Source organism: Cryptomeria japonica, chromosome 7, assembly GCF_030272615.1.
Source record: "Cryptomeria japonica chromosome 7, Sugi_1.0, whole genome shotgun sequence".
Taxonomy (NCBI): Eukaryota; Viridiplantae; Streptophyta; class Pinopsida; order Cupressales; family Cupressaceae; genus Cryptomeria; species Cryptomeria japonica.
The window spans coordinates 33,246,920-33,269,747 of record NC_081411.1 but is presented as its reverse complement, the minus strand read 5'-3'; positions in this window follow the sequence as shown (position 1 = coordinate 33,269,747).

The window sequence follows — 22,828 nt, the reverse complement described above, 5'->3', positions numbered from 1 at the left end:
ATTCAAAATCTAGGCGGTTAGGGTTTCTACACCATCCTCGAGGCACATAAATCCCATCGGATATTCAAGATCTGATCTCCTTGATATCCATCTATTCTTCTCCATCATTTTCATGCTTTCCAAGATATGGGAAACATGATCCTTCATTTTAGATTGCATTTTACAGATTGCCATTAATGCTCCTGTTGTTTCCTTCTCGAGGTGATCTTTCAAACCGATCTTCTATCTTCGATCTAAACACCAACAACTCCCCTAAACTTCCTCAAGTCGCAATCAGTCTAATACGATTCCTAGATATGCGGTTTCTTCATTAATGGCGAATATCAGTTCCATCAACCCAGTGAGTGAAACTTCACCAACTACGTCCTACATGCCACCTCAACTTCACACGACATTACTCCAATTAAGGCACGACCTTCCAACTCCTTTACCGGTAAAGTTCTTTACGTGTTGACCAGTATAGTGCCTGGTACAGGTTGCACACCTGAACACTCTGACTTTTCATCTCCACCAGTTGACATCAATGACAACTCTGTGCTAAAATGCCAACACAAACAATAGCATTTTCAGTCCAAACAGTAGCTCTCATGGTCGAAACATTATCTCTTTCAATCCAAACTATTGGAATCAAAGAACAATGAGAGGGGGGGGTGAATCAGTGTTCTTCCAGTATGTAAGATTTTAACCTTATTAAAATATGCATTCACCAACCGTAAATTGGTACAGATATAATTGAAAGAAGTAATGCAATCAATGAACCAATCACACAAATGAACACCATAACACAGAGAATTTATGTGGAAAACCTCAATGAGGAAAAACCATGGTGGGATTTGTGACCCACAATATCATTTCACTAGCCATATGAAGAGATATTACATAATATGGGGCATGCACATGCAGGAAGGCATATCGCCTAAAGCACACTGGTCAACACAATGGAGTTTGAATGACTACAGTCAATTACAATTATGCAAAAACTAAACTCATATAATGCATCTGTTATGCCAGATTGAGTTCCAGTTCTAAAACCCTAAACACTTACTAGAATAACCTTCACTCTGTGAGTGTCTCCAAAATCATCTACTGATTATTACATAATAATGCTTTCACATATATATGATACCACATATATAATCTTCACATTTCTGATCTAATCTAACAACATGTCATATCAAGATGATCTAATAATTGACCTATATACCCTTACAGTCCTTCATAATTCATGTCGTCTTACATAGATAATACAAAAATGATTATTCATTTTGGCTCATTATATATATAAATAACAAAATGAATTTCTGATTGTCGGCGTCCTATATCGGTGCCTTGTTTGCCAGTTATTATCCTTGCCTGATCTACAAATCATGTCAGCCTTCAATGGTGGTATCCATTAGTGATGTTAGCTTGAAATAAATGTTCTTAGCCTCCAAATGATGTTGGCTCTAAGATCCTATTACCCATAGAATCCTTCCTATCGGTGAAGTGTCTACCGGTGAAGTGCCTATCGGTAAAGAATCAAACCAAAGAATGAAGTCACAATATGTTGTCATCAATGAAAACATATGGAACCAATAAAATGAGTGTGAATTTCCAACAATATCCCCCTCGGTCATTGATGACAACACTCATGTGAAAAATGATAATGGTTTCCATCTGTCAGACTCACCCTAAGACTGCTCCCCCTGAGCTGAATATGTCATCTGCAATCATGATCTATATAAGTACTCCTTATCTATTGATGTCAAGGATTTATTTTTCACTTATACTTCTCCCCCTTTGACATCAATGCCAAAAATTGCCAAAAACCAGGACAAAGAATGAATGAATGAAATTTTGTATGAAGAATATGTCCCAAAACATCTTATCGGAGCTGAATATACTTGAAAATTTCAAGATAAGCCTTCTCCAAAAATTCTAGATAAGTGTCTCGGCTGGATTTGAATGTGCTAGATACTGATACAAGTTTGTTAAGTATATAAGCATGGGACTCTTTCTCCTTAAGATCTATTGGTGTGGGCTTCCCTATCATATCTATGCATTCCTTTTTATGTACACTCAAGGAGTCCAACTGGGGACTTACCAATCCTCTGAGTTCTTTATCTCTCCTAATGATTATGTCTCTATCCCTTTCAAGAGCTGAAATTTGAACTTCTAACAACAAAATTTTCCCATCAATGGATAGGTCCAAAGTTTAAAAAGGAAAATTTTGGTATATGGAAAGACAAGATGAAGATATTCATAAAAAGCATGGGTGTTCAACATTGGAGTTATGTTGAAAATGTATATGTTGTTCCTACCGGTACTCTCACCGATGACCAAAAAAGAGAGATACAAGAAAATGGGCAAGTCATGGAAGCCCTCATCAGTAGTCTATCTCACATTGAGTTCATTGATGTTTAGGACAAGGCAAATCCTAAAGAGGTATGTGTTGGTATTTTGGTATGGTTTTTTCATTGATGTCAACACCTACTAAATACACCTACTTTGGAGATCCAGCAACAGTCACCGACAAGCAGTAATCTATGCAATAGTTACTAGTATATGATCAACTGGTAGGATATAATGTTCACCGGTACCTGGAATGACATGGAAGACACTTGGTAATGTCGAAGACATCATGTGGACACTTTATTTTGAAGTACTAATCATTGATATATTCTTATTTGCATATTTTCCTTTACCGGCAAATACGTCCAGGTTATCTAGGGTTATACTGGTAGGTTTATCTTTTCCAGATCAGCATGGCACGCTATGAAGATGATTTATTATTGATGTAAATGCATTAATCTGACATGTTTAATTGGTTATTAGATCGGCTATTATTTGTAAAATGTTTTATTGTAATATCTTGTAGAGGCGACCAATTAAAATTGGTCTTAGGGTATGGTATAAATGTAAGATCTTATTTGTAAGATCAAGTGTGGAATGCGAAAAATATTTGAGTGAAGATATATGCGAGATCAAGTAGAGGCATACATGAAGACATCATTAGAAGTTGAAGTTAAGTTTTTGTAGAAGCATATCAGTATTACACTGGTACTGAATTCAACATAAGAAGATGTGATTTTGTACAATACATTCTTTTTGGATTTAACCATCCAACTGTAGTCAGTGTGACTCCCATTTGTGATTGAGCAGTGAGCTCTAGGTTGTTGGCCTTTCTGCATGTGTAGACCCCTCTTTGTACACTTACTATCTGCAGTAGTATCATCTGATTGTGAGTAAGGATTCCCACCGTGGTTTTTCCCCTTATAGGGTTTCCATGTACAAATATTGGTGTCATGTGTTGTGGATGACTTTGTGTTTATGTTTCATGCATTGATTCTTACCGGTATGGCAATTTACTGTTAACACTGTCTACCGACATACCTAACTAGTTTATTGGTATTAAGCATTAAGTTGGTTAATAAGTTTTTGGTTTGAATTTATTAGACAACTGATTCACCCCCACCTCTCAGTTGTCTCCGGGACCTAACAGTATGGGATGCTCTTTAAAGTATCTATGGTGGTGATGAGCATGTAAAATAGGCTAAGGAAGAAAGCCTGAGAGGGAAGTTTGAAGACATGCAGATGGTTGAAGGAGAGACCATTCAGCAGTATGGAATAAGAATCAAAATGGTTGTTGGAGAAATCAAGAGTGTAGGTGGAAAAATAGAAGATTCCACAGTGGTAAGCAAAGTCTTGAGATCCTTGTTGTCGGTCTATGCAATAAGGGTTGCTGCTATTCAAGAGCTGAGATCAATAGACAAGTCTAAGGTGTCCTTAGACTCCATCATAGCCAAGTTGATAGCCTATGAGCTAAATAGTTTTGATGGCAGTGTTCAAAAGATAGAATCAGCTTTTAAAGCCTCTGCTATACCATCCGAAAAAGGAAAAGAGGCTAGCACTAGTGGTGAACCTAATCAAAGAAGAGAAATGAATGATGAAGAGTTTCTAATGGAATTTGAAGCACTTCTTGCGAGGAAATTCTCAAAAGGAACTAGTAAATACAAAGGTAAGCTACCTTTGAAATGTTTTTTAACTGGATAGGACATATTGCTATGAATTGTCCTAATAGTGACAACAAGGATAAACCAAAAAGGTTCAAGAAATTCAAGGAAGGAAACCAGAGAAACTATTTTGTTACAGTTGATGAAGGTGTCACAAATGAGGAATTAGAAGATGAAGAGAATGAAGACATTGTGTTTGTTGCTGTAAAGGAAGATGTGGCAGACAAGAAGGCTCTTGTCTCCCAGTTTGATAATTCAAATGAGTGGATCATTGACAGTGGTTGTTCTCACCATATGATTGGTGATTGGAGCAAGTTTCTATCCTTAGAGGAGTATGATGGTGGTGTGGTTCGCTTTGGCAATGATGCACCATGTATGGTCAAAGGCAGAGAGTCCATCTCTTTAAATGGAAAGAGTAGTGTTGAAAATGTGTACTAGGTTGATGGTCTCAGACACAACCTTCTAAGTGTTGCTGAGCTAAATGACAGTGGCCTCACTCTACAATTCAAGAATGGAGTTTGCAGAATCAAAGGAAAAGATGGTAAATTGGTGGCCACCGGCATGCAGACCAAAGGTAACTTATTTTAGTTGAATGCAAATGTAAGTACCTATCTTATGGCTAAGCTTGATGATAGTTGGATATGGCATAGGAGACTCTGTCATATAAATTTTGATAACATTGTAAAGGCTAGTAAGATCAAGGCAGCTAGAGGGTTGTCGGTGCGAAACAAACTGGATAATACCTTGTGTAGAGAGTGTCAATTGGGGAAAATGTCTTCCTCAACTTTTACAGGTAAATCTTTCACTGCTGACAACCTTCTTGATCTTGTGCATATTGATTTGTGTGGTCCTATGAAAACTAGGAGTGTGCAGGGTGATAGATACTTCATGATCCTCACTGATGATTGCTCAAGAATGATGTGGGTCACGTTCTTGAAAGACAAGTCTGAAGCCTTTGGGAAATTCAAAGCTTTTAGAGAATTAGTGGAGAAGGAAAGCGGTAAAAGGATCAAGTGTCTCAGAAATGATCAAGGAGGGGAATTCACTTCCAGTGAATTCAACAAGTATTGTGAAGAATTTGGCATCAAGAGATAGCTGTCTGCCCCCCGGACTCCACAACAGAATGGCCTAGCAGAGAGGAATAACCGGTCTATGGCTGAAGTAGCTAAAACCATGTTGATTGAAGGAAAGGTAGCTCACACCTTTTGGAGAGAAGTCATGAGCACTGCAGTCTACACAATGAACCGGATACTCATCAAGAAAGGTAAGGATAAAAATCCTTATGAGTATTCAATCGGTAAGACACCCGTGGTTAGCTACTTTAAGGTATCTGGTAGCAAATGTTACATTAAGAGGAGTGAACATTGGGGAAAATTTGAAGCTAAATGTGATGAGGGAATATTTATAGGATATTCCACCAAGAGTAAAGCCTTCAAGTGCTATAACAATAGAACATTGAGAATTATGGAAAGTATCAATGTAAGAGTTGATGAATCCTCTGAGAAAGTTGAGGAAACCGCCAGTGAGCAAGCTGTAAATGAACTGGTTTCAACCTTATGGGAACTGATTGTCAGTCAACCAAGTACCAGTAATAGTGTTCCTGAACTAGTGAATGCTGATACTGATGAAGATGAGGATGAAGAGGAAAAGCAAGAAGAACTAGTTAAGACCATTCCTCGGTATGTCAAGCTGAATCATGATTCTAAGCAAATCATAGGAGATAAGGATGCAGGAATCCTTACAAGAAGAAAGATCAGAGAAAACTCATGTATGATCTCTGAATTTGAGCCTAAATCATTCAAAGAGGCTCATAAAAATGAAAACTGGATCAAGGCAATGGAAGAGGAACTTGACTAGATAGAGAAAAATGGTACATGGTCCTTGGTACCTAGACTAGAGCATAAAAATGTCATTGGCAACAAATGGGTGTTCAGAAACAAGTTGAATGAGGATGGCACAATGATTAGTAATAAAGCCAGATTGGTGTGCAAAGAATATGCTCAAGAAGAAGGAGAAGACTATGGAGAAACCTTTGCTCCTGTAGCCAGATTGGAAGGAGTTTTTATGCTTCTTGCATATGCAGCTTTTAAAAGGTTCAAAGTATATTAGATGGATGCAAAATCTGCATTCCTAAATGGTGTACTTGAAGAGGAGGTATATATAGAACAACCAGATGGGTTTTCCCTATCTAAAGATAGTAATATGGTGTGCAAGCTACATAAAGCCTTATATGGTCTAAAGCAAGCACCTAGGGCATGGTATGGGCACCTACATTCCCATCTTGTGAAGATTGGATTTGAGAGAACAAGTGAAGATAGAAATATCTACTTGAAGTCTAAAGTAAATCAGATTTTGATCTGTGAGGTTTTTGTTGATGACATTATCTTTGGAGGAGATGACAAGATGAGTCATGAGTTTGCTGATGATGAGATGAAGAAAGAGTTTGAGATATCACTCATAGGGGAGATTAAGTTCTTCATTGGACTGCAGATCCAGTAGATGGAAGATGGAATCTTTATCACTCATTCCAAATATGTCAAAGAGGTACTGAAGACCTTTGGCATGGAAGATAGTAAATTGGTTGGTACACCGATGGTGATTGGTTGCAAATTGACAAAAGAGGATGATTCTGCACTAGTTGATGAGAAGGAATACCAATCAATGATTGGTAAGTTACATTATGTAGTGCATAGCAGATCAGATATTTCACATGCAGTTGGCATTATTGCAAGGTTCTAGAAGAGTCCAATAGAATCCCACTTGATTGCAGTCAAGCAGATTCTTAGGCATCTGAAGGGAATAATTGACTATGGATTGTGGTACCCATACAACAATGATTTCAATCTGAAAGTGTTCACAGATGTTGATTGGGCAAGTAATGTGGATGACCGAAATAGCACAACTAGTGGTGCATTCTTTCTCGATGGTAGACTGGTTTCATGGATGAGTAAAAAGAAAATTTGTATCTCTCAGTTTACAACGGAAGCGGAGTATGTTGCAGCTTTCATGAACTGCACTCAGACAATTTGGATGAAGCATGTACTGGAAGGCTTCAAGATCCCTATATCTGAACCGATAAATATATTATGTGATAACACAAGTGCTATCAATATATCAAAGAATCTGGTTTTACATTCTAGAACCAAGCATTTTGAGCTTAAGTATCATTTCTTGAGGGAAAATGTTCAGAATAAAGAAATTACACTGGAGCATGTGTCCAGTAAGGAGTAGTTAGCAGACATATTCACCAAGACTCTCCCAAAGACTACATTTGAGCACTTAAGAGGTGAATTAGGGGTATTACCCCTTCAAGGTGAACTAAAAGTAAAGTGTTCCACATCAGTCAGGTAGTGCAAGGTCAATTTTTTGTTGATTGATGTGTTGAAGGATGCTACTCCTCAGGGGGAGCAACATGATGGAATAGAGATGCTTGTACTTCCACTTTGGCATTGTTGTCAAAGGGGGAGAAGGAGTGAAGCGAAAAGATATCTGCAGCAATGGGGAGAAGATGTGAAGCAGAGAAGATATCTTTGTATATAGCCATCAATGCCAAAGGGGGAGATTGTTGGCATTATGTGAACTGACATGAAGACATAATGATATTGAATGTTGTCATTGATGTCAATATGAGACATGGTGTGAACTGACACATGTGATAGGTGAAAAGAGAGAGGAATCGACATATGTATGAACCAGTTTATATGCCAAAGTGAAGCGACATATTTGTTCAAGGTGAACTGGCATGTCAAGGTGAACTGACATGTAGTTATGGGAACCAACACATGGAAGCATTGTATGACTACCAGTTGGTAGGTAGTTTCCACTTCATGATTTCTGGTTGGAGTACCTCAAGTTTGTGTGACTCAATTAGTGATCTTTGTGTGATGAGTTAGCAGTATAATGGAGAATAGATTGTGTTGCCATGTAAGCTCTGTGCGCGTGAAGGATCTTGCATGAAGAAGACTATTCCTATCCACCTTGGGGATGTGCAAAATCTATCAAATAGTGATAACGCGTGATGGGTTATCAGCCACCATGGAATCGATGGAAAATGGATGATGGAGAATGTCTTGAGATCGATTCAAGACTATTGCATTTAATGCAGTATGATTCAACGGTCATGATTGAATCGCTTGAATTGCTTAACCTAATAGGTTTAGGGTTTTGGGGTTTTTCTACCGACCTGTCTGTTTCCTATAAGGTCGATGTTGTGTTTCTTTCTAACGTTGTTGGAAAAAGTTGTGAATGTGTATCCAAGGGAAGTGATATGTGATTCTTGCTAGAGCGAAGGAGAGAAGAGATACCTGCAAAGTGAATGTGTAGAAGATAAAGAGGAGCCTAAACAGATCTGCATTAGCATTGAGTGTTGTTAACAGATCATTGTAATTCCTATTGATCTCTTACCACCTCAATAGTTGTAAAATCCCCTAACAGGGTAGCCTTAACTGGCTTGATTCAAAATCCTTTAACAGGGTGGTCCTAACAGGTTTTATTCAAATCCCTTAACCGGGTAACTCGAGGTTAATGAGTTCTGAGAAGCTATAGAGCTTAGGAGATCCTTTCAACTATTGATTTCTTGAAATCCTCTAACAAGGTGACCCTAACGGGTTTAACCCTTAACTAGGTATCCCTTAACCGGGTGATCCCTAACAAGATCAGTTCCTAGCAGAACCTATTGTAATGTCTTTAACCAGACAAGGCTCCTAACAGAGTGGAATTCTAAAGAGTTTAAAAACCAGCTTGTGGGTATTCATCCCCACCATGGTTTTTCCCAACTGGGTTTCCACGTGAAAAATATGTGTGTCATGTGAAATGCTTTTGTCTTGTGATGCTTTGTTTTACCTGTTAAGCATATGAAGGTTCTATGTTTTATGCCTATCTATAAAACATATTGAACTCACTGTTGTGAAGATCTGATGATTAATTTTACCTGTTTATGCATGAGAATATAATGATACTCTAGTATTAAGCTACGAGGGAAACTTATGGAGTAACCAGTTCATGACTGATTGAGTTGTATTGGATGTTACCGGTTACACTTTGTTTTACCAGTATCCCTGTTTGTCAGTCATTTGGAGTATTTGTTGTCAAACTAGTTTTGGATTGTATTTGTGTTTGTACTGATTCACCCCCCGCCCCTTAGTATTGGTTTGGTACTAGTGGTTCATCATTGAGTTATCACTAGAAGAGTAACCTAGAAATGTACCTTCTTCACTATTCTAATCAAATTTGCCATTTCTATCATCTTTGTGTACATAGCATCTACTTCCAAAGATTTTAAAATAACTTACATTAGATTTCTTGTCATACCAGATTTCATAAGGTGTCTTCAAAGTACCTTTCTTCAATTGTACTCGGTTCAGGGTGTAAACTGCTATGCTTATTGCTTCTCTCCAAAATGTTTGTGACACTTTCTTTTCAATCATCAAGGTTCTGGCACAATCCACAATAGATATGTTTCTTCTCTCAGCTATTCCATTTTCATGTTGGGTTCTCGGTGCAGAGACTTGCCTTTTAATACTATGGTCATTGCAAAACAAGTTGAACTCATCAGATGTGAACTCTCCTCCTCTGTCTGATCTAAGACATTTCAATTGTCTACCTGTCTCATTTTCAACTCTTGCCTTGTACCACTTAAACATTTGAAAAGCTTCTGATTTTTCTTTTAAAAAAATTACTGACATCATCCTTGAGTAGTCATCCACAAATAATATGAAATATTTATCACCATAATAACTCTGAACTTTCATAGGACCACAAAGATTAGTAAGCACAAGATCTAAAATTCCCTTAGAAGTGTAGGACTTACTTGTAAATCTTGATCTTGTCATCTTTCCCATCTGGCATCCTTGGCACATAGCATTCACAGGTTTTTCAAGACTTGATAGCCCTCTTACTCGGTGCTTCTTGCTTATTTTGATCAGATTATCAAAATTTACAAGACAAAACCTTTTATTCCATAACCAGGTATCATCTATCTTTGCATATAAACACTCATTCCGAGTTGAGTCAAGGTGAAATGTGTTACCTTTTGTTTGTGTCCCAGTAGCAGCTAACTTTCCAAGTTTGTCATAACATTGACAATTCCTTTCTGAAACTCTATTTGGTAACCTGTGTTGTTTAGTTGTGCTACACTCAACAAATTGTATTTCAAACCTTCAACCTAATAAACATCATTACATTTTGCATTGTCAAGAAGTGTTATGGATCCTTTACCTCTTACCAGACATGGTGCATCATTACCAAATCTGACATAGCCTCCATCATAATCATCTAGTTTAACAAACTTGTGTTTATCACCTGTCATGTGATGTGAGCATCCACTATCTATAATCCAAGAATCATTTTTACTTATATGAGATAGTAGGGCTTTTTCTTCATACCTTTCTTCATCTGATCCATCTTTGATAGCCACATAAACAACTTCCTCTGTATCAGTATCATCTGATTTATCATCATTAGATTCCTCATCAGCTATTAGGCATGTCTTTTTATCTCTTCTTCTAAAGTCTTGGTGTCCTTTGTAATGATTATCTTTCTATTTGTCATCTCGGTAATCTCTCTTCTCAGTAGAATCTCTGTCAGGGCAATTAGAAGCCATATGTCCTATCTTATCACAATTGAAACATTCAAAGGTAGTTTTCCTTTATACTTACCTTTGCCTCTCGGTAACCTTCTGGCTAATAATGTTTCAAACTCTTCTTGCTTTCTGATTTCCTCATATAGTTTGTGTACCTTTTCCATGTTCTTATGAAATCTTTCACTTGCTCCACTATGATCTCCTTCAGAGTACTTATACTTTCATTCATTGTAATCATTAGATTCATCAAGATGAAAAGAACTAAATGTAGATTCAACCTTATTTACCGATGATCCACTATTATCTAAGTTACTTAACTCAAATGCATGTAGCTTACCAATAGTAGCATCTAAAGAAACTAGCATATTGGGTATAGACCTTAATTCATTGATTGTAGAAACTCAGTTTGCATAAGTTGGTAGAAGGGTTATTAACAACTTACTTGTTATATCCTTTCTTCAATAGTTCCACTTGCTCCTTTGATTTGATTGACAATCTCCTTTAGTCTTGTACTATAATGGGTTATGTTCTCACCTTCATTCATTCTCATAGATTCAAGTTGTCCTCTTAGACTATCCACTTTTTCTCTTTGAACATGTTCATCTCCACCATACACAAATATGAGCTTATTCCACATTGCCTTTGCATCATTGCAGCCTTCTAGGTCATTAAACTCTGAGTCGGTCAATGTGTTCTTGCTTTACCTTTATCTCTTCCATTGTCAATGGAGAGGTGCTAGGTGCAATGTAGTCATTCTCCAGATAATATACAACATATTCTTCTACTCCTGATAGGTGCAACTTCATCCTTTTCTGCCATGTAGAGAAACTAGATTTGTTCAGCTTCAGTGCATCCCTCTTATACATCTTTGGATCTTTGCCTCACGTTCTTTTAAACTTTTTCTCATGGATTCCAAAGCTCTAATACCAATTGATAGTTTTGATACTTAATATAAGTACAGATCCAATACCTAACAAGATGAGAGGGTCAGGGGTGAATCATACAAACTTAATCATCCATAAAAACATCAAATTCAACCTCGGTAACATATATATCAGTAATATAACCAAAACTATCAAACATGCAAACTTAAAAGCATAGAATCACCATAAACCTCATAACACCAGATTTAACATGGAAACCCAAATAGGGAAAAACCACTGTGGGATTTCGGACCCACTAAGAAATATACTCTTCTAGAGTATGCTCGGTTAAAATCAAATCCTGTTAAAGATTACAAACACATTGCTAGATGTGACCTAGTTAAGGGATTTCCCTCAGATTTGTTAGGATCTTCACCTTGTTAGAAGTGACCTTGTTAAAGGATTTCAAACACTCAATTTGAATGTCACCTTGCTAGAGGGTTTTACAAATAAGACTGTTAAGTCCACTCGGTTAAGAGATTTTCTGTCACTTTCACAAAATAACAGTAATAAAAATATATCTGCAACTTCACATCTAAAAATGCTAAAGCAGATTCCTATTTGTTCAATACAATCTAGACATATAACTAATCTTGTCTATCTACTTGGCTCTATACTCTCTTATTCATAATAGGTCTTCAAGCTTCTGTTCTCGGTAATCACTATGTAGCATCCCTATGCATACACTTGCCCGCATTCATTGTTTATCAACAGTTTCCTATTTATAAACAATCAGGTAACCGCTTAATCTCCTTGATCACATTTCCCATGATCAATCATAGCCAGCAGATGTTCAATCTTGTCCAAGTTCAATGTATCTTTCGATCTGAAAAATAGTTTACCCCACCTTGGAACTTGCATTTTCTCCTTGGAACTTGTGCAAAGGTATTGCGGTTCAATTCGAGCTATAGATCTTCCTGCCGATCTTTCATTGCCATAGATTCTTTAATAAACTTCATGCACGGCTTACCAAGCATTTAATCAACTCCAGCTCATCAGCTTCCTTCATTAAATAACGCATGCAAACATTTAATGCATTCTGTTATAGCTCGGTTGCAACTCAGTGAATACTAAACTTTACTTTGTAGACATTCTACCTTCATTAACCGATAGTGATAACCTTAGGGTTTACCGACTAGAATCTTTTCTCGGTAACATAGTATAGTATTAACTTCACAATTTACAACATATGTATAATGTCAAAATAATCTAAACATCATGATCTGATCATTGTCTAACTCGGTAATAGTTGCCCATTGAATAACTTATTCATCCCCTTATTCATCATAACTTTCTGTCTTTTACCGACATCTTTATATTCTTCAAATCATACTGCTTAAGATATGGCAACATCATACTAAATCAGAAAATCAATTTCTTGACATCAATGACAAAATAATAATATCAAGACAGTAAACATCCTTAATCAGTTATATCCATAATCATCAACAACCTTCTTAATATCCTTATTGAAATGCCAACAATCTCTCTTGTCTGTTATAATGCCAACATGACGATGTCAAGTGGAATGAAGAAACTAAAGCGATAGTTATCATTTTCCCAGTCTTCACTTTTGCCCACCAGTAATTGGTAAAGTTGTATAAACTGGTAATACTCTGTGATGAGTTACCATGCACCGACACTTTGATGGTGATTTTGTTTCATGTTACCAAATGTGTCTAGATGCAATGAACCTAGGAACTTGCAATGTAATCCTATTGGACCGAGATAAAATCAGATTCCAATTTAAGGACATCATGTCTAGGGTTTTAGGAGTTGTTAGGGTTTAAGGTGGTTAATGAGGTTTTTGCATGTGTGATCATAGAAGAAGATTAGGTCTGTGTGAAGAAATAGAGTGTGGAGCTTTTGAAGATTGAAGTAGTGCTGAAATGCATTAACAATGAGCTATCAAGGATCTAACCAAGCATACTGTGCTAACTTTTAGATCACTCACTTGTTGATTACTCATATCTTCGACAAGTCTGAAACCCTTAACCGGGTAGGCTTGGTAAAGCCTTTGTAAATCCTCTCACAAGGTAGTCTTTAATTGGACTTATCTCCTAATAGAGATTGAGATTCCTAATAGGATCTGTTCTGGTAAAGAACATTGTATGACCTTAACCAGTCTAGTTTCTATTCTGCAGATAGTTACTTGTGAGTTTCATCTCACAATGGTTTTTCCCATTTCGGTTTCCACGTCAAAATCTCTTGTATTATGGTGATTGTGCTTTTGTGGGTGAATTCCTTATTTTTTGTTTGGTTTGCATTTGTGTTAATCGGTTTGTTAGTAAAACTGTTATACCAGTTTACTGCTAAACTGTTTAAGTGTTTGATTTCAGTATTTATTTGTATACTAATTCATCCCCCCTCTTAGTATTCATCAAATAGGTGTTGACATCAATGACAAAACCATATCAACATATCCAAAATACCAACAATCTCCCCCTTTGGCATTGATGGCAATAGAAGATGGAAAAACCATCAAACTGCCAAAATAGAAATACCAAATACCAAAAACCAACAATCTCCAAAAAAGATCATAACAAAATTCAGATGCAGAGAGTAATCAATCTATCCCAAAATAACAATCTCTCCCCCTAGGAGTAACATGTGTTTTCCATGTGTTTTTTCATATCAATCTCTCCCCCTAGGAGTAACATGTGTTTTCCATGTGTTTTTTCATATCAATCTCTCCCCCTTTGACATCAAATGCCAAAGCAATACAAAAACCAGGTTCAATTACAAAATACCAACTTATTTAGTATACCAACTACTCCCCCTGAGAAGTAGCTTTACTCATCAAAGCCGGAGTAAAAGATTTCTTTGTTATTTCTATCGGTTGATGACAAACAACAATTGTCTAAGTCTCTACTGGTGGAGGTATGACCCCAAGCTAATCTCTAAGATATTCAAAAGTCTCCTTAGGTAAAGGCTTAGTGAAAATGTCTGCAATTTGCTCTTTAGTATTCACATAAACCAGTTTTACTTCTTTTACTTCAACATTCTCTTTCAGAAAATTCAATTTGATAGAAACATGTTTAGTTTTAGAATGTAGTACCGGATTCTTAGATATATCAATTGTTGTTGTGTTATCACAATAGATAGTTATAGGTTCCTTGCATTTTACTTTTATTTCCTTCAACATTTGTTTAAGCCATAATGCCTGTGTACAGTTAGTTGCAGCTGTAACATATTCTAATTCTACTGTTGATAAAGATGTGCAACTTTGTTTCCTACTCAACCAAGAAATTAATCTGCTACAAAGAAAAAATGCTCCACCGGTGGTTCTTTTTCTGTCATCTATATCTCCTGCCCAATTTGCATCTATTTATGCACATAATTCAAAATTTTCATCTCTAGGATGCCGTAAACCAAGATTTTTAGTGCCTTGTAAGTACTGAAAAATCCATTTTACTGCTAATTCATGATTTTCTCTAGGATTACTCTGAAATCTTGAAACAATACATACTGCATTCATAATATCACGTCTTGTTTGTGTCAAATACAGTAAACCTCCTATCATAGATTTGTACCTAGTCGGATTTACAGGTGTAGATTCATCCCTTAGTGATAATTTGTCATTTGTAGTCATAGGTGTTCTTACCGATTTAGAATTTTCTATCCAAAATTTCTTTAGTAACTCCTTTAAGTACTTGGATTGGCTTAAGAATATACCTTTATCAGTTTGTGAAATCTGCAATCCTAAAAAGAATTTTACTTTTCCAATCATAGACTTTTCAAATTCTTGCTGCATTTCAATAGAAAAGTCTTTACATAATATATCTTCTCTAAAGATTATATCATCAACAAAAACTTCTATAACCAAGATGTCATCATTAGTCACTTTATAGTATAAGTTGTTGTCAACATTACCTTTAAAAAAACCAATTTTTAAAAGATATTTATCCAATCTAGCATACCAAGCTCTTGGAGCTTGCTTCAACCGATACAAAGCTTTCCTTAATCTACAAACCATATCTTTGTTATCTATCAAAGAAAATCCATCAGGTTGTTTAATGTAAACTTCTTCTTCAAGATCTCCATTCAAAAATGCACATTTGACATCCATTTGATATACTTTGTAGTTCTTGTGTGCTGCAAAAGCCAAGAATAATCTAACTGCCTCAATTCTAGCTACTGGTACAAAAGTTTCATTATAGTCAATTCCTTCTGTCTGTGAATATCCCTTACACACAAGTCTTGTTTTATTTCTTATTACCTTATTGTCTTTATTTAGTTTGTTTCTGAATACCCATTTAGTTCCAATTACATTTTTGCCTTTAGGCCGGGGAACTAATGTCCATGTGTTATTCTTCTCAATTTGTTCTAGTTCCTCTTCCATAGCTTTAATCCATTGTTTATCCTCATATGCCTCATTAATTGATGATGGTTAAATTTGAGAAATAAGACATACCTCTTCATTTTCCAGTCTTCCTCTTGTCATAACTCCTTGATACTTGTTCCCAATTATCTGATCTTCAGAGTGATTCAATCTTACATACCGGAGTGTCTTTGTTTGTTGTTGTTCTTCAGTTACAGTGGAATTTTCAGATGATACTGGTGTAACTGGATCTTCATTCTATACTGGTGGGTTCAATGTAGGTTCATTTGTCAGTATTTAAGAGTAGGAGTGATACCAAACCATAGTTCATGAGGGGTCTTACCGGTTTCACCTTTGATGTGAACTTTGTTGAATGTGTAGACTATTCTACTTATTGCCTCTCTCGAATATACATGTGGTAAATTCACTTCTGATAACATACTTCTTGCTGCATCCAAGATAGTTATGTTTTTCCTTTGTACAAATCCATTTTGCTATGGTGTCTGGGGTGCTGATAATTGTCTTCTGATTCCATTCACTTCATAGAATGCGTTAAATTATTTAGATGTGAATTCTCCTCCTTGATCTGATCTTAGACATTTGATTTTCTTACTGATTTCATTCTCTACCATCTCCTTGAACAATTTGAATTTCCCAAGTGCTTCTGATTTTTCTTTGAGGAAAGTAACCCAACACAATCTAGAATAGTCATCAATGATTAGCATGAAAAATCTATCACCTTGTAGGATTTTAGTTCTAGATGGACCACATAAATTAGTATGAATTAGATCAAGAGCATTATTAGATTTTTCTAGTATACTTTTAAAAGATGCTCTTACTTGTTTTCCAAATTGACATTCCTTACATACCAGGTTGTGAGGTTTGACAATTTTAGGTAAATCTCTAACTGCCTTAGTAGTACTGATTTTTACTATGCAATCAAAATTTATATGACAAAGTCTCTTATGCCATAGCCAACTTTCATCAATATGTGCAATCAAGCATGTCTTTTCATTATTATTTAGATGAAAGATATTACCTCTAGTTTGACTACCGATTGCAATTTCCAAAATAGATTTGTTCATGATTTTGCATTTACCATTTTTGAATTGTAACTGAAATCCTTTTTCAACTAATTGACAAACACTCAAAAGATTATGTTTTAATCCTTCAACATAGTAAACATTGTTGGTATTGTGCTTACCATCAAGAGATATTATACCTTTTCCTTTGATCAAACAAGCTTTATCATCTCCAAATCTTACTAGACCTCCATTATGTTCTTGAAAGTTGAAGAGTTTACCTTTATCACCAGTCATATGATGTGAACATCCTGAATTAATGATCCATTCATCCTTAACTTCTATTTTAGCTGCCAGGGCCTGTGCTATCGGTTGAATAGTAAGTGATGGTTGATCTTCTATTATAGCAACAAAAACCCATCCATTGTCTGTCGGGTGCTCATCAGAATCATCAGTGACTCCTTCATTGGCAAGATAACAAGATTTATCTTTATTCTTCTTAAATCTGTATCTCTGATATTCAAGGTTAGGTTTGTATGTTCTTCTAGCTTCTTCTCTTAGTCTACCATGTCTATCAAGGCATCTTGAGGCCATATGACCAATCTTATTACAGTTAAAACATTTAAAGGGTGCTTTACCTTCAAACTTACTTCCAACTAGACCTTTAGGCATTTTTCTTGCAAATAGTGCTTCAAGCTCTTCAAGTTCTCTTGCATAAAAGGCTTCCCAATCAGACTTGTCAAATGATGGTGCAGATGATGTTGATTCCTTAAAAGCTAAATTTGTCTTTATAGTAGCAACAAGACCAAATTCCTCAATTTCAAAGGCTGAAAGTTTTCCAATCAATGTGTCCCTAGTTACTGATGTATTAGGCATTGTTCTCAGTTCATTTATAGCAGTAACTTTCATTTTGTATGCCGGTGGAAATCCTCTTAAAACTTTTGAAACAATTTCATCTTCACTTAAGGTTCCTCCACAACATTTAATACCTAAAACAATTTCATTAACTCTTTCCATAAAAGCAGAAATTCTTTCATCTTCTTCTATTTTCAAATTTTCATACTTGACCTGGAAGCTTTCAAGTTTTGCAATTTTGACTGTGGAATCACCTTCATTCAATTTTTTCAAATGATCCCAAATAGATTTCGCAATAGACCTATCTGATAATCCCATGATTTGTTGATCTGATAATGTGCTCAAAAGTGCTTCTCTTGCCTTGCAATCATTTTCTTCATCTTTAGTCAAATTTGGTGGATTAGGCTGACTTTGAGTAAGAGCAGTATAGCCATTCTTTGTAACTTCCTAGATATATTTTCCAATGCAATTAAAATGTGTCTCCATCCTGATCTTCCATATCCCATAGTTGGTTCCATCAAGTTTAGGACTGTCCTTCATGAAATAGTTAGAAGACATTGGATCTCCTCAAGCTGTTAAACTTCTGCAAAAAGAGGACCTGGCTCTGATTCCAATTGTTAGGTCCTGGAGACAACTAATAGGGGGGGGTGAATCAGTCGTCAAATAAATTTAAATCAAAACAACTTTAAAAAACCATAATGCTTAATACTGGTAAACCATACTTTATGCCGCTAGATAGTTTTATCAGTTAATTGCAGTACTGGTAAAGATTGATGTATGAAACAGAAAGATAATAACATCCACAACACATAACACCAATATTTGCATGTGGAAACCCTGTAAGGGGAAAAACCATGGTGGGAAACCTTACCCACAATCAGATGGTACTACTGCAAATAGTATGTGTGTACAAATAGGGTCTGCACATGCAGAAAGGCCAAGCGCCTAGAGCTCACTGCTCAATCACAAATGCGAGTCACACTAACTACAATTGGATGGTTAAATCCAATAATGATGTACTACTCAAAATAGCATCTTCATATGCTGGATTTAGTATTGGTTTAGTTCTGATATGCCTTCACAAAACCTTCCTTCAACCTTCAAGAGATGTCTATGTGTATAGCTCTACTTATTTTTGCATATACCGAATTACAATCCTTCTTACATTCGCATATTGATCTTGCAAATAAGATCTTACATTTATATCATAACCTAAGACCAATTTTAGTAGGTCGGCTCTAAAAGATATTACAATAAAACAATAATCGATGCAATAACCGATATAACATGTCAGCTTAATGCATTTACAACAATAATAAATCATCTCCAAAGTGTGTCATGCTGATCTAGAATAGATAAGCCTGCTGGTGCTTATCGTGGACCTATTTGTCAGTAACAACAAATATGCAATTATGAATATACCAATGGACAAATCTCCAAGACAAAGTGTCCAAATGATGTCTTTGACATAACCAAGTATTCTCCATGTTATTTCAAGTGTCGGTGAACAATATTTCCTGCCGGTGAACCAAATACTAGTGATTGTGCATAAGTCACTTGCTTGCCGGTGAACATTGCCAATTCTCCAAGTGTTAACCAGAGTGATAAGTGTTAATAGGTGTTGACATCAATGACAAAACCATATCAACATATCCAAAATACCAACATATTCAAGATGAGTGTTGATACACAACTTGAGAAGTGATGAAGAGATAGAGAAAAATCGAATTTTGGCACATAAGGACCCAAAATAGATAGAGGAAATGATGGAAGAATAGTTTTGGAAAGATATTTAGATAGAGGGTTGAAAGAAGTTCAAAGATGTGCTCCTTTGTTGATTTTTCTTATGGATCATTTGAGGTGATGGATTCATGGATGGAGGGACGTAAGGACCCAATATGGATGGAAGGGTTGGAGAGTTTTATTTTGGAATGAAAGGACCTAAGACAAATTTAGAGGATGAAAAGTTTAACTTTGGAATGAAAGGACCTAAGATAGATTTGGAGGATGAAGATTTTGACTTTGGAATGAAAGGACCTAAGATAGAATTGGAGGATGAAGAGTCTCCTTGATTTTGACTTGGTGTAGGATCATTTGAGTTTGTGCTTTTCTCTTGATTTTGAATTAGATTAGTGGAGGAGATGGAAGGGATATCATGCTCTTGCTTAGGAAATGGATGTTGAATGAGACTATGATCTTGAGATAAAAGGGGATCATCATGGATGGAATACCAAAATCTTAGGGGATCCATAAGATTCTTGATACGTGGGATCTTGATGAAAAATGGGATTAGATTGGAGAGCTATGATATCTTGATCTTGATTTAGGTTAGGACTCATTTCCTTTGACCGAGTTTCCTTTTTCTTGATTTGATGATGAATGGTCATAAAATTGATCAAAGTTGATGTTGATGATGGATTTGGATACTTCGATTGAATCCTCAAGTTTACTTTATCAAGTAGAGGTTTAGTTAGATTCACCTCCATGACAAAGTGTGTCAAATGATATGGATAAAGTCTCCCGATATAGAAATGATAGGGAGGATCCTAGATTGCTTGAGTCTGCTTGACTCACTCCAAGGCCTTTTCCTAGCCTAACCCAGGAATATTCCTCTCTATTCCCCTATTCCACTCTAGGTCCTCACTACTGAGGGTTGTTACTCTACTCTTTGTAAATTCACTTTTGTAAATCTACCAACTCACTATTCCACTGAATCTAACCAGACACCTTGTAGGGTTTTCTCTACCATAAATTAGACCTACAACTTCTGCTAAGTTTTTTTCTCCTCATGTTTGGATCTTCTCTCCATTTGATCCCATCTTCCCCTAGTCTAAGGCTAACAACCTAGACTCTAGTCTACCCTGCAAGTGATTCCTCTTGGTCACTGATACCTAGTTGGGCTATCAACAAGCTTGCCTAGGGCCAGTACAATGAAATGACTGATGCCATTCCCTGGTTTGCTACAAATGGAACTCTACTATACATGATTGGCTCTTCTTGACAACCTCCAATGTTCATGTGGATCCCATGATGGAGTATCAAGATAGAGCCATATTTATAAATATTTGACACCAACATAGAACAAGAAATAGAAAAACAACTTTATCTATAGAGCCGAGTTCGACACGATTTCAAAATTGGAACTCACAAAACATAGAAAAGTAACATCTACTCTATCACACTAGAATTTAAAGATTTAAGCCATCATTTATAATGTGCAAACCAAAATTGAACTCTGAGAAAAGAAACCAGAAAAATGGTCTTCAAATTGTTATTCTTTGTGGAATTAACACACTCGACAATCCCAATCCAACCTCCTTCTAACCTCTTTACAAAATTCCCATTGGGTCTTTTATATCCTCCTCGACATGTCTTGAATCATTCCTAATAGATGAGATTTAACTCGACATAATTTGGTTTGTGACTGTAACTATATTTCCTTCTATCAGGTCATCGGGTTAGCGGCAAAACACTCTCTTCGATGACCGATGACAACTTACAAATCGCTTGCCTTTCCATTGGGTCATCAGAGTAACATCAAAACACTTACTCTGATATCTGATGACAATTTACAAATTGTACACTCCATCATCGGGTTATCATTGTAGCTCTAAACATGTTATGCCGATAGCCGAATACGTGCTCCAAATGGTATGCTTTCCCATTAGGTTATCAGGGTAGCTCTCAACATGTCTTGCTGATAGTCGATGGTGCACTCCAAACCGTATGCCTTCCTATCAAGTTATGGACGTAGCTAGGAAACGCTCCCACTGATAGTTGATGGTTCCACTTTGACTCGCTCCAACCGCTGGCGACCTCATCGAGTCAAGTCTCACCAAAAAAAAAAATTTCAAAAAGAAGACAAAATGCACTCCAAGCTCCAAAACAAACAACCTAAAGGACTAGAACCAGTCCTTATGCCAAAATTGAAAAGTGTCTTTTCTCACCCTTAGGTGCTCCTGCACCATACTCCCCACACAAAAATCAAGTCCCCCTAGGGACGGCAAGGCGATATCAATGCCCAACCTATTGAAATCAGATTCTACAACCCAAGTGGCTTCAGCTTCAAGTAATTGGCGCCACTTTACTAAGTGTTCCATATACACTCTATTCCTCATTTTCTTCTTCACCTTGGAGTCTAAAATATGTTCCGCCTGTGGTTTAGAAACGAGTGGTGTTGGAATATCAATGAGAGTAGTCTCCCCTTTTGGATGTGGTCCATTTGTCATTGCCATGGGACCCTTAAACTGAACCAAATCTTGGACATTAAACACATGAGATAATGCCACATCTGCGAGTAAATCTACCTTATAAGCATTGGAGCCATATTCAGCCAAAATTCTGCAAGGACCTATTCTCTTCATCTGAAGCTTACTAGGGACTCCCTTCTACAATCTTGCCTTGTTTAGATCTACCATAACTATGTCTCCGACTACAAATTGAATCTCTTTTCTCCTCTCATCTGCTTTAGCTTTAATCCTCTGCATAGCATCGATCAAGGTTCTCTGCACTTATTCATGCACCTCTTTCATAGACTGAGTAAAATCCTTTGCATGTCCACTTCTTCCTTCCAGGCTTCCTAAATCTCAAAGTTCACAAAAAGCACATGGGTGGAGTCCATAAACAATCTCAAAAGGACTCTTACCTGTAGTTTTGTTGACACTATCATTATATGCAAATTTTTCCTATGGTAGCACTTGATCCTACATTTGTCCATACTCTTTCGTTAGGCACCTTAGAAGATTACCCAATACTCGGTTAATGACCTCAATTTGGCCATCTGTTTGTGGATAGTATGTAGTTTCAAAAGAAAGGTTAGTTCCCAGTCTTGTCCACAAAGTTTTCCAAAAATGTCCCTTGAACTTCACAGCCCTATCTAAACCTATACTGAGAGACAACCCATGAATTCTTACCACCTCTTTGAAAAATAAATGTCCAATGTAACTAGCATCATGCATAATCTTGCATGGAACAAAATGACTCATTTTACTAAACCAGTCAACAATGACAAAAATACTATCCAGGCTAATCTTGATCTTTGGTAAACCCACAATGAAATCCATGCTAATGCACTCCCATGGTCTTTTTGGAATTGGTAAAGGTTGGTATAGTCCAGCATTTGAACTAGTACCCTT